Consider the following 15,074-nt stretch of genomic DNA (forward strand, 5'->3'; position numbering starts at 1 on the left):
CAACCACGGCGCGACTTCAACTTCGTCGGCCATGGCAACTTTTCTTGTAGTGTCCAGAACTCCTCGTGATATCCTGGATCCCATCCGAGACTCCGAACAACATTTGAACTCCATTCCATATTCCATATCTACTTAAAACGACATCAAACCTTAAGTGTGTCACCCTACGGTTCGAGAACTATGTGGACATGATCGAGACTCCTCTTCGATCAATAACTAATAGCGGGACCTGGAGATCGATAATAGCTCCCACATATTCAACGATGACTTCGTGATCGAAAGAACCATTAACATAAAATAACAATTCCCTTTGTCTCGCGATATTTTACTTATCCGAAAGTTGATCGTTGCTATCTCCATACCTAGTTCAACCTCGTTACCGATAAGTACTCTTTACTCGTACCGTGATATGATATCCCTTGTGAACCAGTCACATGCTTGCAAGCTAATTGGATGTCATTCCACCGAGAGGGCCCAGAGTATATCTATCCGTCATTAGGATGGAAAAATCCCACTATTGATTCAAGTGCCTCAACCCTATACTTTCCGAACACTTAATGCCACCTTTATAACAACCCAATTACGCAGTAGTGTTTGGTGTCATCAAAGCATCCATCCGGTGTAGGTGATTAACATGATCTCATGGTCGAAAGATTAAGTTACTATGCATATTAAAGCTAGAAGCATAAAGAACTAAATGACTTTATCATATGCTACGCTTACTATGGGTGTATGTCCATCACATCATTTACCTAATGATATGACCTTGTTATTAATAACATCCAATGTTCATGATCAGAAAACCATGATCATCTATTAATCAACAAGCTAGTTTAACAAGAGGCTTACCAGGGACTCCTTTATGTTTACAAAACACACAAGTATTAATGTTTCCGGTTAATACAATTATAGCATGGGATGTAAACATTTATCATGAACACTAAGATATAACAATAAACACATTTATTATTGCCTCTTGGGCATATCTCCAACAGTCTCCCACTTGCACTAGAGTCAGTAATCTAGTTTACATTTGTAAAGATATAACACATTGGCCTTCTGGTGCTTATCATGTTTGCTTATGGGAGAGGTTTCAGTCAACGAATCTGACATACTCAGAAACGTATGTATTTTGCAATTCATTTGCGTCTCAACGCATCACTCATTTTCCAAATGAGTAGGCGTTAATCATATATGTTCAGTCTTCTGGTGGAACCTTAATTCCGCGGTCTGAAATATGTCACTAATATTGTCACACACAATATAGCTTCAAAGTTTTGACACTATCGGAACTACACCAAGTTCTCAAAGAACTCCTCGAATTAAACATCCTCAGTCATTGTCAAAACAATGACATATTCTGCCTTCGTTTGTAGAATCCATCACAATATTTAGAACTCATCTAAATCTAGCATAGACTTCTTCTAGTTCATTGTGATACCTTTTAAACAACACTTAGCCTAATTGAGATTGAAATTTTTATTTTTATATGTGACCAAACTAATGTCGGTGCAACACCTTACATTGATTTGTTTGTCATTACCCCATACAAATATTATATATATATATATATATCCTCGGTTCTTCTAAAGAACTCAGGGATATTCTTACTGTTGTCCAATGATCATTACATGAATCATTCTGGTATATGCTCGTAACACTTTAGAGCACAAGACATCTGATTTTGTACATAGTATTCGTGATCTAAAATCACTCATGTGTTTTTACTCATCGAGTGTCAAATACACTCAAGTCTTGTTAAACCTTCACATGGAAAAGAACACCTTCTTAATTATATTGAACTACTTCAATACTCATTCTATGTATTTTGACTTAAACTTATTATGTGTTTCAATCTATCTTCATAGATCTTGACACTAAATATGTTTCAGTCCATATCCTTCCATTGAAGTTAATTCTCAATGAAACCTTTTAATCACATCAAGTATATAATTACATAATTTATAATCAATGATATGTCATCCATATATAATATTATAACTATGTCTCAGCGCTCCCACTTAATTTCTTGCAAATGAAAGCATTTTCATCGTTTCTGATGAAATCAAAACTCTTTGATTATTTCATCCGCTGAAGATTCCAACTCCGTGATACTTACTTCATCCAGTGAAGTTTGTATACCTATCTAGTATTCCACGGACTAGCATAACTCTTTGGTTTGTATCTTAGTATACATCCTTCATACACACTTCTGGTAAGGAATGTATTTCTGCCATCCTACTATCATATCTCATAAAAGGAATATGTAGCGATTACTAGAATAATCCACATAGACTATAAGCATTGCTACGGAAGATCTAATCTTATCGTAGTCAACTCTTTGAACTTTGTCGTAAACAACTTTTCGACAAGTCGAACTTCTTCAAGGATATTCCATCCAAGTCTATAAATTTTATAGATCCATTACTTTCAAAAAGTATTCACCTATGTTGGATTTCATGACGCATAGCCATTTTAACGGAGTAAGGGCCCATCATAACTTCTTTGTATGTAGTTAGTTTATCATTGTTCAAAAAACAATCATTTGTCCACAAAATCATTTATTTGATCACAAAGTAAACCACATCTACAAGGTTAAATAGGTACTTTGATCTCCATGACTATAACACTTTGTAGACATGGGAGCCATGATCGTCGTGGCCGCTTCCGGAACCATTTCCGATGCTGTGCTACTTTGATCATCATGCTCAGGTTCATGAACCTTATCAAGTTCCATTGTCTTCCCACTCAAAAACTTTGCTAGAAACAATTTCTTGAAAATAAGTAAGAAACATCGACAAACACTTTTGTCTTTGACTTTATAGTGGAAAGAATTCCCAATCAATTCTCTGGGATAACCAACAAAGACATTCATCCGATTTTGGTTGTAAACTCATTTACTTATGCTACGCATACCAAATTTTAAGAAAGGACTATTAGGGTTTATACCCATGCCATAACTCATATGGTGTCATTTTAACGGATTATGATGGCGCTCTATTTGGTGTAAAAGCGGTAGTCTCTAAAGCATAATCCACAAAAATATAATGGCGTCATTTTATTTTATCTCATCATTAATCCAACAAGGTTTGGATACGTCTCTCGGATACTCCATCATCATTATGATACTCCAAGAAACGTGAGTTGTAGAACAATTTCATAACTCTCTTAGATGTTCGCTAAAACTCGTAATTCAAATATTTCCACCATGATCCAATCATAGATATTTGACTTTTCTATTACGATGATTTCCACTTCATGCTGAAATTTATTTGAATCCATTCAAATATTTCAAACTTCTTCCTTATCAAATAAATATATCCACATATATATACTCACTTCATTGTTGGAAGTTTTCATGAAATAGAAGAACCTCCCGCACACAACTATGCCCAGTGAACCACATACATCATCATGTATGTTTCCACTAAGTTAGTTGCTCATTCAACTCTTGGCCTATGAACGGTATTTCAGTCATTCTCTTTAGAAGAGATTTGCAAACGCCAAACGATTCAAAAATCAAATGACTCCAAAAAACCATTTGCATGGAGTTCCTTTATGCGTTCCTTTCTAACATGACCTAAATGGCGGTTCCACTAATGAGGAATTCACATCATTTTCCTTATGGCATTTTAGCGTCAGTGTTATGTATGTGTGCTTCACCATAAATATTTATAATAACTTATCCATCATACATGGAATGCTGTTATAATTTGAATAACTCATTGTTTTCATTTAACCAGAATAAAACAGCAATTATAAAGTTCTTTATTATAAATCTGAAGGGCTAGGTAGAATGCCACCGGCGAACACAATAACACTTTATTTTGTTCCAGACGTGCATTCCTACCATATTCCTTGTCAGTCACTTAGGCCATTGTATTCTTGTATTGCATTGTTTTGTATGACACCTCATATCAACCAATATGGTATAGATACCCAAAAATTTCATTGTGTGACCAAACAAGGAATACATTCATAACATGTATATCATCTATATACACCTGAGCTAGACTTTCTAGTCTTTTCTTTCTTTCCGCCAAAAATCTTTTGTAGTTTATCTTTTAGCTTTTCTCATTCTCAGAAAACATTTCACCTTCAATAACTTCCAGGTCCATTGGTCAAATACCAATAACCTTGAGGTTCTTACTTTGAAGTTGATCATCACATGACAAGTGTTCCAGATTTCACTATTAGTAACTTTTTAATGTGATGAAAAATTTCACTCATAATTTTATCCATCAAATCATGACGACTTTCCGAGACCATGTCTGTACATGCTAGATTCGTAAAGTTTAACCTTAGTACTCGTATGTGCAAATCTGGCTTGCACCCGTTGTATGCACACGTAGAATCTATAACACCCGATCATCACGTGATGCTTCGAAACGATGAGTCTTAGCAACGGTGCGTACTAAGGACGATCACTTCATGGATATGCGAATATCGTTAGTGCCCAACTAGTTGGAGGATTGGGACGCCTGGCGTCTTCAACCTTCATACATTCCCATAAAACTTATGAGTTTATGTAGTCTCACTAGATTATATTCTATTATCTTGCAGTAAGGTCTTAGATATCATATATATCTCATACCTTGCTTATTTCTGAAAACAAAATTTCCAGCTCCTTACTTTTCAAACGGATTTGAACTTCAAGTTTCACGGAGACAAGATGATTTTAGGTACTAATTGAAACCATTGTTCTTTGAATCAGCAATGTGAGGTTTACTAAAAGTTTGCAATAGGACTTACTCATTTCTTGATTCTTTAACAATACGGTACCAGTCCGTAAAGTTACTTGTCAGATTTAACAGTATTTCAATCTCAATTACAAGACTAGCGCATGGTAGAAAACGGATGCCAATTCTACAAATTTAATTCAAAATACTATTCAGACTATGTTCATGATAATTAGTTCAAGTTTTAATCTAATTACTAATGAACTCCCACTTAATACAACATCCCTCATAGTTGTTAAGTGGTACACGATCCATATCCACTAAACCAAAACCGATCATCACGTGAGATGATATAGCTTCAATGGTGAACATCAACATATTGATCATATCATCCATATGACTCGTGTTCAACCTTTCGGTTTCCGTTGTTCCGAGACCATGTCTGTACATGCTAGGCTCGTCAAGCAAACCCAAGTATTTCCGCGTGTGCAACATGGCTTACACCCGTTGTATGTGAACGTAGAATCTATCACATCCAATCATCACGAGATGCTTCAAAACGATGAACTGTAGCAACGGTGCATATGAGGGAACACTTTATTATCTTGATATTAATGTGAGGGATCATCTTATAATGCTACCGTCGCGACCTAAGCAAAATAAGATGCATAAATGATTAACATCACATGCAATTCATAATGTGATATGATATGGCCCTTTAGTCTTTGCGCCTTTGTCTTCATCTCCAAAGCACGGACATGATCTCCATCATCAACGGGCATGATCTCCATCATTGTCGGTGTAGCGTCAAGGTTAATGGCGCCGTCTTCATGGTTGTTCACAACATGTAGCAACTATTACAACTACTTTGAAATACTACTACTACATGAAATATAAAGACAACCATAAGGCTCCTGCCGGTTGCCACAATACAATAATGATCATCTCATACATATTCATCATCACATTATGGCCATATCACCTCACCAAACCCTGCAAAAACAAATTAAACGCCTCTAATTTGGTTTGCATATTTTACGTGGTTTAGGGTTTTCGAGTAAGATCCAATCTACCTACGAACATGAACCACAACGTTGATACAAGTGTTATCAATTGAAATTGTAAATTGAATCTTAACTATGGCGAGAGAGACAGACACCCGCAAAGCCACTTATGCAATAAAGTTGCATGTCGAGTGTGGAGCAAGTCTCATGAACGCGGTCATGTAAAGTTAGCCCGGGCCACTTCATCCCACCATCCCGCAAGATGCAAAGTACACATAACTAAAGACAACAAAAGCATCAACGTCCACAAATCAATTGTGTTCTACTCGTGCAACCAATCTATGCATATACACGGCTCTAATACCACAGTTAGGATTCGTAGCATAGAAAACAAAAAAATTCCTACCGCAAGAAACAAGCCAAGATCTAATCTAGTAGATGGTAGCAACGAGGTGAAGATCAACATACCCTCAAAGATCGCTAAGCGTTAACGAGATAAATCTCGTGGTGGATAGAGTCGATCACTTGCCGCTTTCAAAAGCGCGTAGAAGATCTTGACGGTGCCACAACCGGGCAGCACCTCCGCACTTGGTCACACATACGGTGTTGATAACGACGTCCTTCTCCCCATTCCAGCGGGCAGCGGATGTAGTAGATCCTCCTCGGAATCCCGCCAGCACGACGGCGTGGTGACGGTGGTGGTGATCTCCGGCAGGGCTTCGCTGTAAGCGCTGCGGGAGAATAAGGAGGAGGGAGTAGCTAGGGTTTGGGAGAGGGGGTGCTCTTGGGCTCCGGCCTTTGTGCCCCTTGGGTGGTGCGGCCAAGTGTTTCCAGCCCCTCCCTCTCCCCCTCATTATATAGGTGGAACCCCCTAGGGTTTGCCCAAAGATTCGAATAAGAGTCCAACTCAAAAACTTCCATATTGGTGAAACCTAGGGGAAGTGGGACTCCTCCCTTTCCTTCCCCTATGGCCGGCCATGGTGGTGGAGTCCACCATGGACTCCACCTTCCCCTTTGGTCGGCCTAGGGTTGGTGGAGTCCATCCAGGACTCCACCTTCATGGTGATTTCTTTCGGAAGGTTCTAGAATATTCTAGCGCCTTCCATAAATGCACCGGATCATTTCCAAACTTGGAAAGTGACTTCCTATATATGAATCTTATTCTCCGGACCATTCCGGAACTCCTCGTGATGTCCTGGATCCCATCCGAGACTCCAAACAACATTTGAACTCCATTCCATATCTACTTAAAACGACATCAAACCTTAAGTGTGTCACCCTACGGTTCGAGAACTATGTGGACATGATCGAGACTCCTCTCCGATCAATAACTAATAGCGGGACCTGGAGATCCATAATAGCTCCCACATATTCAACGATGACTTCGTGATCGAAAGAACCATTAACATAAAATAACAATTCCCTTTGTCTCGCGATATTTTACTTATCCCAAGTTTGATCGTCGGTATCTCCATACCTAGTTCAACCTCGTTATTGATAAGTACTCTTTACTCGCACCATGATATGATATCCCTTGTGAACCAGTCACATGCTTTCAAGCTAATTGGATATCATTCCACCGAGAGGGCCCAGAGTATATCTATCCGTTATTACGATGGACAAATCCCACTATTGATACAAGTGCCTCAACGCTATACTTTCAGAACACTTAATTCCACCTTTATAACAACCCAGTTACGCAGTAGTGTTTGGTGTCATCAAAGCATCCATCCGCGGTGTAGGTGATTAACATGATCTCATGGTCGAAGGGTTAAGTTACTATGCATATTAAAGCTAGAAGCATAAAGAACTAAATGGCTTGATCATATGTTACGCTTACTATGGGTGTATGTCCATCACATCATTCACCTAATGATATGACCTTGTTATTAATAACATCCAATGTTCATGATCATCTATTAATCAACAAGCTAGTTTAACAAGAGGCTTACTAGGGACTCCTTTATGTTTACAAAACACACAAGTATTAATGTTTCCGGTTAATACAATTATAGCGTGGGATGTAAACATTTATCATTAACACTAAGATATAACAATAAACACTTTTATAATTGCCTCTTAGGCATATCTCCAACAACCTTCAGAACTAGTTGTGCAGCCTCCGCAACGACGACCGGTTACGTGACTTTAAAAATGTATCGTGCAACCAGTAAAATTATATGATGGCCTTATACGGTATGCTATGTTGTCGTCTACAGGTGAACCTGAAAACATTGAGGATGCACTCCAAGATGAAAAATAGAAGAAGGCTATGAACGAGGAATACATGGCATTGATGAAAAAAAATGTGGCACTTAGTTCCACCATATGAAGGTAAAAATCTCATAGATTGCAAGTGGGTCTATAGGATAAAGAAAAAGTCTGATGGATCCATAGACCGTTACAAGGCAAGGCTTGTAGCGAAAGGTTTCAAACAACGATATATACGGTATAGATTATGAGGACACCTTTAGTCCAGTTGTAAAAGCAGCTACTATTCGTCTTGTTTTGGCTATTGTTGTTTTCAGGGGATGGAGTCTTCGAGAGCTAGACATACAAAACGCATTTCTTCATGATGTTCTAGAAGAGGATGTGTACATGAAACAATCATCGGGTTTTGAAGACATGAATGCACCATTCCATGTATGCAAGCTTGATAAAGCTTTATATGGACTCAAGCAAGCCTCCAGAGCATGGTACTCTCAGCTGAGTTTGAAATTACAAGAACTTGGTTTTGTTCCCTCTAAGGATGATACATCCTTGTTTATCTATCACAAATATGGTCTTACAATGTTCATGCCTATATATGTTGATGACATAATTCTTACAAGTTCATCTGATGAAGAAGTTACAGCAGGCGCAAAATTTGCCCTCGAGGACTTAGGTGATCTACATTATTTTCTCGGCATTGAGGTAAAGAAAACAAGAAATGGTATTACCTTGACTCAAGAAAAATATGCAACTGACCTTGTGACTAGAGTAGGAATGCAAGCATGTAAAGCTGCGCCTACACCTCTCTCTAATATTGAAAAATTATCTGCGTGTGATGGTGACCCGCTGGCACAAGAAGACAACACAAGGTATAGAAGTATTGTTGGTGCACTTCAATACTTTACACTTACTAGACCTGATATTGCGTTTTCGATAAATAAAGCGTGTCAATTTTTCACGAACCTACATCAGTACATTGGATAGCAGCTAAGAGAATACTTAGATATGTTAAAGATACTGCTAGTCTTGGACTCGCTTTCGCGATATCTTCCTCCATCTTGGTGAGTGCCTTTTCTGATGCAGATTGGGCATGATTTCTTGATGATAGAAGATCCACAGGTGAATTTGCTGTCTTTCTTGGTCCGAATTTGATATCGTGGTGTGCAAAGAAGCAAGCAACCGTTTCAAGATCAAGCACATAAGCAAAATATAAAGCATTGGCAAATGCAACTGCAGAAATAATATGGGTCCAATCATTACTTGCAGAACTTGAAGTGAAACAGGAACAATCTCCTTGTCTTTGATGCGATAATTTGGGTACCACTTATCATCAGCTAATCCCATGTTTCATGCAAGAATGAAGCACATTGAAATTGATTTTCACTTCGTGGGAGAGAGGGTTGCAAACAAACAATTGAATATCAGATTTGTACATTCAAAGGATCAAGTTGCAGATGGCTTTACTAAAGCTCTTCCAGTCAAGAAATTACGGGAATTTAAGCGTAATCTCAACTTGGCCAAGTTGTGATTAAGGGAGGGTGTTAGCGAAAATCATGTAACGCTACAAACCGGCACTATCATGTAATCCCGTAGTCAATATGGCCTAGTAATTGCTGATTGTAATCAACCCAATTAAGCCCATTAAAGCGCTAATTGGAGTTGCCTTGTAATGCCACGCCAAGGGGCTCTTCCTGGCTATTATAAGCACGTACACGCCACCGAGAGAAAGGTTAGCATTTCCACCAAATTGATACACCTTCATTATGTTGGGAAATGAAGCAGTGCACCTCCGCAGTTGGTCAAGCGAATGATAGATCATGCGTCTTTGATTGTACTGTGTTTTGCAACAAAAAAAACTACTACAAGAACCCAGCACTTATATGGCACTGAGCACACTAAAAGGAACATCTTAACAGAAGCTGAGAGGGCTGGAATTCTAGAAAAAAATCTCAAATTATAACCTGCACTACATGGTAGATTCAAAATGCAATGGCGGTCCTGGCGCGGTGGTAGAGTATCTCCACTTGTGTGCTGAAGGTCTTTGGTTCGTATCAGCCTCGTTGTATTATAAAATGCAAGGGAAAGACTGTCTAGAAATACCAAGCCCCACAATGTTTGGGAGCTTTCGCCACTGGATACGCCCGCATAGTAGATTCAAAAACTGGCATGTCGCCCAGTAAATTAACATAATTTATCCATGCTATAAATGCCCTTTTTAAGATTTAAGATAGTCATAGTTATTATCAGAGCGAACGGTAGATGAAACCTGATTCTGAATAACAGGAAACAAAGCCGATTTTGCAGCCAAGGGATTTACTAATCCCATGTACATGAACTTCAACTAGAGCACAAAGAAGGTTCGTCGAGATAAGCGGGCTATAGATAGCCGAGAGAGAACTCTTAACACATCAGCCAAGAGTGAATTGCAGTGTTTACTATGATTTCTAGCTAGCACAACGTATCATATTGGCTCTCCCTACATCATGTTCAAGCTCCGGCTATGGACCCATTGTTTATACTCCACTATTCTATGCACATGGAGTGCATGGCATCTCAACTCCAAACAAACTCAAACCCTTATCAGTTCTATTAACAGACTGCCTGATTGTGCAAGTAATGGAGTAGCATAGCAAATGAACCTGTAAGAATTAAGAACCTTCACCCCAAGAGAATTATATACCTTTTGCGATCTTTGCAACACCAGCACATCCAGCTCCTGCTTGGAATCGAACACCCTGCTGATGAGCCCCATCCCCTTGGCCTCGCGCGCGGTGATCCTGCGTCCTGTGAGCGCGAGGTCGGCGGTGCTCCCGTAACCGATCGATGATCATTGGCAGGCTCTGCAGCACGCCGAGGTCTGCGACGTTGGCCATGTCCACCTCTTTGGGCACAAACGTGGCGTCCTTGGAGCAGTACCGGATGTCGCAGGCGGCGTCGACGAAGGCGCCGTGCACGACCGCGATGACGGGCTTCCGGCGCAGCTCGACGGCGGTGGGCGCGGCCTGCATGTCGAGGATCGCGCGGCGGAGCCCCTCTGCGGCGGCGACGGGGTCGGTGCCGGGGGGCACGGCGAGCGAGTTCACGGGCCCGCCGAGCTCGATGCCCGCGCAGAAGTGCGGGCCGGCAGCCGAGAGCACGACAGCGCGGGCGGCGAGCCGGCAAAATCAGGGGATCATTTTTTCCTCTGTTTACTTTGCAACTTCTTTTGGAGAGAATACCTTATTTCACGCTAATTAAAGTTTCAGTTTCTTATTTGGCTCTGTGAAAAAAATTCTTCCCTTTTCGATATGTAAAAGCTTCATTTTCTTTCCTACACGATACTGCCGTTAATTATGTTTTTTTTTTGAAACTATAGGCGACTTTACTCAATGATAAACAAGTCTGTTACAAGAAAAGGGAGAAGGAATCCAGGTGGCTGATCATACCAAACCTCCCCCATCCTTTCCCTAAAAGAAAAACAAGCAAGCTCATCCGCGGCTACATATGCTTCTCTAAAACAGTGCAAAGTCGTCGCCTTACCGAGCTCATCATCTTTTTTCGGCAATCATCTATCACCACCGCTCCTACTGCTCTATATTTTAACGGGTTGAGCACCGCCTGAACCAACTTCATCGGCTCGCTTTGAACTAACAACGAATGGACTCCCAACTGCTCTGCAAGGTTCAATCCCTTCCACAATGCAGTAGCCTCCATTGACGGCACATCAAGTGCAAACGAAACATGTTCAGTCTTAGCAGCAATGAATATCCCTAAAGAGTCTCGCTGCATCAACGTTTTATTTTATAACACCGGATGCAGGTCTAGTCCATCTAGATTGGACCACTGCGGTCTTCTTCTTTCGCGCCAAAGCCTAGCAACAATTTCACGAATGGAAAGAGTTGATCTTTCAGTTTTTCCACTTTCTCGTCATGGACTATCTGACAGCGCTCCCACCAGATATACCAACATGCAACCATAATCAGTTCAACTGCATTAGGTTCACTCAGTCCACACCACCTGGATTAGCTGAGCAAATCAAATCCTCTAGCACTGCGACCCTGATGTATCAGCATTCACTGTGGCTATTATAGTACTTTCAAAGCCTAGAAACCTACAAATATCTCTCGTCCGATCACATTGAAACAATAAATGTTTCAAATCTTCAGGTTCGGTTTTGCAAACAGGCACACCACTGCCCACTGGTGACTATATATGCCTTTTCGACAAAGTGCAATAGCATGGCACTCCATGTAGAATCCTCGAACTAAAAATCTGAACTTTAGGAGGTGCACACATTTCCCAAACTTTTTTCCATACCGGATGTGGATCAGCTGCTCCGGTGACTTCATCTAGCCGAGCTCTCCGTCTGTACTCTGCTCTCCATTCTTCATAATATGCAGACATAACAGAAAAACATCCAGATTTCGTAAAATGCCATGCTATGAAATCTGGCTGACCAAACGAAGGAAGAGAGATTTGAATAATCCTTACGACGTCCACATGCCAGAAATTATCCCGAACAAGCTGTTCATCCCACCCTCCTGTTATAGGATCAGTTTGTTCCTCAACAGTACGGAGTAAGCATCTGTTATGGCTAGAAGGGATCCACACATCAGACCAAATATTGATTGATCAGCCATCACCAGGTGTCCTTATCGCACCGTGTTTGAAAGCTTTCAGTACCGCCATGATGCTTTGCCAGGTGAAAGATGAACCTTTTTTAACACTGCCTTTAACAAGTCACCATCTGGGTAAAATTTAGCTCGTAATACCTTCTTCTCTCTTTGGAACACACATCTTCCACCAAGCCCTCCAATGCATTCTTCTTTTTTCTTGGGTACCACCCCACCAATTATGTTAACTCCCACCGTTATGTTTTTTTTCTTGGACTATTATACCCCTGCCTCAATCGAAACAGATGAAACTAGGAAAAAAGAGAAAAACAAAATGCTTGCGACCACGGTAAGGCACGGGCTCGTCTGAAGACGGTGGACCTCTGCTGCGGCTACTCTTCCTCTGTCGCCTCGCCGACATGTCGTCGTCTTTCTCCGCCGGGTTCGACTGCCGGGTCACTGTAAGTACCTTCCAACCCTGGCTTAAATCTACACCAAAGCAGCTGCGGAGGGGAGCCAAACGTCCAGGACTTTACTTCACGACTGATGCGGAGTAGGAATTATAGGCAACCAAACAGCTTGCACAACGTGGATTAGAGGTTGCCTCTACCCGAACAACATCTACGAAACCATGTTCTATAGTTGCGAGCAAAAGTTGTGAGCAACCAATCAGCCCGTAGGTGCATGCACGCGCAACTAGTTGTTAGTAGCATTCTTGATGTTTTAATTCGCCTATTATGCATTTTTCTGTTTTTAATTTCTCTACAATTACTGCTCCATACATGCACAAATGCAGATCAACAAGCGGATTCAATCAAATTAAGCCAACTTCTATTCGGAGTTCTCTCCCCAGATGCTGCTATTTTTTCATGTAAAAAAAATTGGTTACATTGAACTAGGGGTAGAAATGTCATTTTACATCCCAAGCTAACACCGTTCATGCTCAGAATGCACTAGAGTGTCATACAGGTAAGAAAATGAAGTTTACATGTCAAAAGGGAAGAAAAAGTTTTTCAGGGTCAAATAAGAAACTAAAACTTTAAGTAGTGTCGAATAAGGAATTCTCTCGATCTTTTGCCCTCTTTTATTTTGCCCTCATTTATTTGGCCCTATTTTTTTGGCACTCAATGATTTGCCCCTGTTGACCCAGGCCTACTACACAAAGACAAATGTGCCCTTCTCTTTGCTTCTTCCTCATCCGGCCATCCCAGGGACTAGCTCGTCGGTGGATACCCCAACAAGAAGCCCTCCTTCAGACCCCCCGACCAACACCTTATCTCGCCCAACTAGACAACAACTGCCTCTCCCCGGCTGAAAGGACGAAATGTCGCCTAGAGGGGTGTGAATAGGCGTTTAAAAACTCTTACGGATTTGGCTTGTAAGAATGCGGAATTAAACTATGTTTATTCTACAAGCACAAACCCTAAATATGCTAGGCTCAACTAAGTGCGACAACAACAACTAGAGCTAAGCAAGATAGGCACAATATATATGAACAACAAGTGATAGCAAGATATAATAGATACTTCAAGCTCGATGGCTATCACAAGGAAAGTAAGCTCGGATATAGAAATAACCGAGGCATGCAGAGACGAAGATGTATTCCCGTGTTCCCTTTCTTTGCAAGAAGGTACGTCACATTTGGAGTGGTGGAGGTCCCACGAAGGATTCCTCAACGCCACGAAGGCTCACCTTATTCTCCGAGCCAAACCCACGAATGATAATTGCCCTTTCCTTATGGTTAGCTTTTCCTCCACTCCGGAGATGGCAAGCTCCACAACCACTTCACAAGCTCCACGAAGGAGAAGCCCGGGCCCCTTCACAATCTTCCACGAAGAGGTCACCGAGACACCAACCAAGCCAACTAGGAGGTCACCCTCCAAGAGTAACAAGCTCACGGTCTCTCACTTGAACTAATCGTGGTGGAGAGCTCAACACTATGCAATGATGCAAAGTGATACGTCTCCAACGTATCGATAATTTCTTATGTTCCATGCTACTTTGTTGATGATACCTACATGTTTTATGCACATTATATGTCATATTTATGCATTTTCTGGAACTAACCTATTAACAAGATGCCGAAGAGCCAGCTTGCTGTTTTCTGCTGTTTTTGGTTTCAGAAATCCTAGTAAAGAAATATTCTCGGAATTGGACGAAACTTTCGCCCAGGGTCCTATTTTTGCACGAAGCTTCCAGAAGACCGAAGAGATAACGAAGTGGGGCCACGAGGCGGCCAGAGGGGAGGCCGGCGCGGCCCAGGCCCTGGCCGCGCCGACCTACCCCCTGGGCCCCTCGTGTGGCCCCCGCGTTGACCCTCCGCCTACTTAAAGCCTCCGTCGCGAAACCCCCGACACCGAGAGCCACGATACGGAAAACCTTCCGGAGACGCCGCCGCCGCGAATCCCATCTCGGGGGATTCAGGAGATCGCCTCCGCACCCTGCCGGAGAGGGGATTCATCTCCCGGAGGACTCTACACCGCCATGGTCGCCTCCGGAGTGATGAGTGAGTAGTTCACCCCTGGACCATGGGTCCATAGCAGTAGCTAGATGGTCGTCTTCTCCTTGTTGTGCTTCATTGTTGGATC

At 41.4% G+C, this 15,074-nt stretch overlaps 1 pseudogene; it reads right to left on the reverse strand.

Moving 5' to 3' along the window:
* Positions 1-11,052, reverse strand: part of LOC124697425 — a 21,770-nt pseudogene extending 10,718 nt beyond the window's left edge.
* Between the last annotated feature and the right edge of the window lie 4,022 nt (positions 11,053-15,074).

The sequence above is a fragment of the Lolium rigidum genome, chromosome 3 (genome assembly GCF_022539505.1).
Source record: "Lolium rigidum isolate FL_2022 chromosome 3, APGP_CSIRO_Lrig_0.1, whole genome shotgun sequence".
NCBI lineage: Eukaryota > Viridiplantae > Streptophyta > Magnoliopsida > Poales > Poaceae > Lolium > Lolium rigidum.